This window comes from Arachis stenosperma, chromosome 1, assembly GCF_014773155.1.
Source record: "Arachis stenosperma cultivar V10309 chromosome 1, arast.V10309.gnm1.PFL2, whole genome shotgun sequence".
Classification (NCBI taxonomy): Eukaryota; Viridiplantae; Streptophyta; class Magnoliopsida; order Fabales; family Fabaceae; genus Arachis; species Arachis stenosperma.
This window is the reverse complement of record NC_080377.1, coordinates 81,345,644-81,347,891: the sequence shown is the minus strand read 5'-3', so window position 1 is coordinate 81,347,891 and position 2,248 is coordinate 81,345,644. Positions and strand designations below refer to the sequence as shown.

The 2,248-nt window shown below is 37.1% G+C and overlaps 1 non-coding gene across 1 annotated transcript; it reads left to right on the top strand.

The window, feature by feature from the left end:
• Nucleotides 1-496: 496 nt before the first annotated feature.
• On the top strand, nucleotides 497-604 carry LOC130949588 (small nucleolar RNA R71). Its single transcript, XR_009073419.1, has one exon. It is a non-coding gene; the product is annotated as a small nucleolar RNA R71 (small nucleolar RNA).
• Nucleotides 605-2,248: the final 1,644 nt, after the last annotated feature.

Below are 2,248 nucleotides of genomic sequence, written 5' to 3'. Positions count from 1 at the left end.
TTCCACCATTATTGCTGTTGAAACCTTGTTGAGGTCTCTCTTGATTCTTCCATGAGAAATTTGGATGATTTTTCCATGAAGAATTATAGGTGTTTCCATAGGGTTCTCCCATGTAATTCACCTCTTCTATTGAAGGGTTCTCAGGATCATAGGCTTCTTCTTTAGATGAAGCATCCTTAGTACTGCTTGGTGCATTTTGCATTCCAGACAGACTTTGAGAAATCAAATTGACTTGTTGAGTCAATATTTTATTCTGAGCCAGAATGGCATTCAGAGTATCAATCTCAAGAACTCCTTTCTTCTGATTTATCCCATTGTTCACAGGATTCCTTTCAGAAGTGTACATGAATTGGTTATTTGCAACCATTTCAATTAGTTCTTGAGCTTTTGTAGGCGTCTTCTTCAGATGAAGAGATCCTCCAGCAGAGCTATCCAAAGACATCTTGGATAGTTCAGAGTGACCATCATAGAAAATGCCTATGATGCTCCATTCAGAAAGCATGTCAGAAGGACATTTTCTGATCAATTGTTTGTATCTTTCCCAAGCTTCATAGAGGGATTCTCCATCCTTCTGTCTGAAGGTTTGGACTTCCACCCTAAGCTTACTCAATTTTTGAGGTGGAAAGAACTTTGCCAAGAAGGCATTGACTAGCTTTTCCCATGAGTCCAGACTTTCTTTAGGTTGTGAGTCCAACCATGTCCTAGCTCCGTCTCTTACAGCAAAAGGGAATAGCATAAGTCTGTAGACCTCAGGGTCAACCCTATTAGTCTTGACAGTGTCACAGATTTGCAAGAATTCAGCTAAGAACTGATGAGGATCTTCCAATGGAAGTCCATGGAACTTGCAATTCTGTTGCATTAGAGAAACTAATTGAGGCTTAAGCTCAAAGTTGTTTGCTCCAATGGCAGGGATAGAGATGCTTCTCCTATAGAAGTCGGGAGTAGGTGCAGTAAAGTCACGCAGCACTTTCCTTGCATTGTTGGCATTGTTGTTATTTTCGGCTGCCATGGGTTCTTCTTCTTTGAAGATTTCTGTTAGGTCCTCTACAGAGAGTTGTGCCTTAGCTTCTCTTAGCTTTCGTTTCAAGGTCCTTTCAGGTTCAGGGTCAGCTTCAACAAGAATGCCTTTGTCTTTGTTCCTGCTCATATGAAAGAGAAGCGAACAAGAAAATGTGGAATCCTCTATGTCACAGTATAGAGATTCCTTGAGGTGTCAGAGAAGAAGAAAATTAGAGGGAAGAGGTAGAAGAATTCGAACTTAATCAGATAGAGTTTGAATTGTGCATTGAGAAGGAGTGATACTCCATAAATAGAAGGATGTGAGAAGAGGGGAAGAAATTTTCGAAAATTAAATTAAAAAGATTTAAAAAACATTTTGAAAAACTTTAATTGATTTTCGAAAACCAAGAGTGGGAAAGAAATCAAGTAATTTTTGAAAAAGATTTTGAAATTAGAAAAAAAAATATGATTGAAAACTATTTTGAAAAAGATATGATTAAAAAGATATGTTTGAAAAATTATGGTTTTAAAAAGATATGATTGAAAAGATATGATTTGAAAACAATTTTAAAAAGTTTTGATTTTAAAAATTAATGATTTGGCTTACAAGAAAAGATATGATTCAAACATTAAACCTTTCTCAACAGAAAAGGCAACATACTTGAAATGTTGAATCAAATCATTAATTGTTAGCAAGTATCTTTGAAAAAGGAAAGAAATTGATTTTGAAAAAAAGATTTGATTGAAAAGATATGATTTGAAAAAGATTTGATTTTGAAAGACTTTGAAAACTTGAAAAAAAATAGATTTGAAAACAGAATCCTCCCTCTTGTGCCATCCTGGTGTTAAACGCCCAGAATGGTGCACATTCTGGCGTTTAACGCCCAATGCACTACTGGTGCGCGAAATTGTGATCACTACAACTTCGCACAACTAACCAGCAAGTGCACTGGGTCGTCCAAGTAATACCTTACGCGAGTAAGGGTCGATCCCACGGAGATTGGTGGTATGAAGCAAGCTATGGTCATCTTGTAAATCTCAGTCAGGCAGACTCAAATGGGTATAGATGATGAACGAAAATAACATAAAGATAAAGATAGAGATACTTATGTATATCATTGGTGTAAGAGCTTCAGACAAGCATATGAAGATGCCTTCCCTTCCGTCTCTCTGCTTTCCTAATGTCTTCATCCAATCCTTCTTACTCCTTTCCATGGCAAGCTCGTGTAGGGTTTCACTGTTGTCAGCA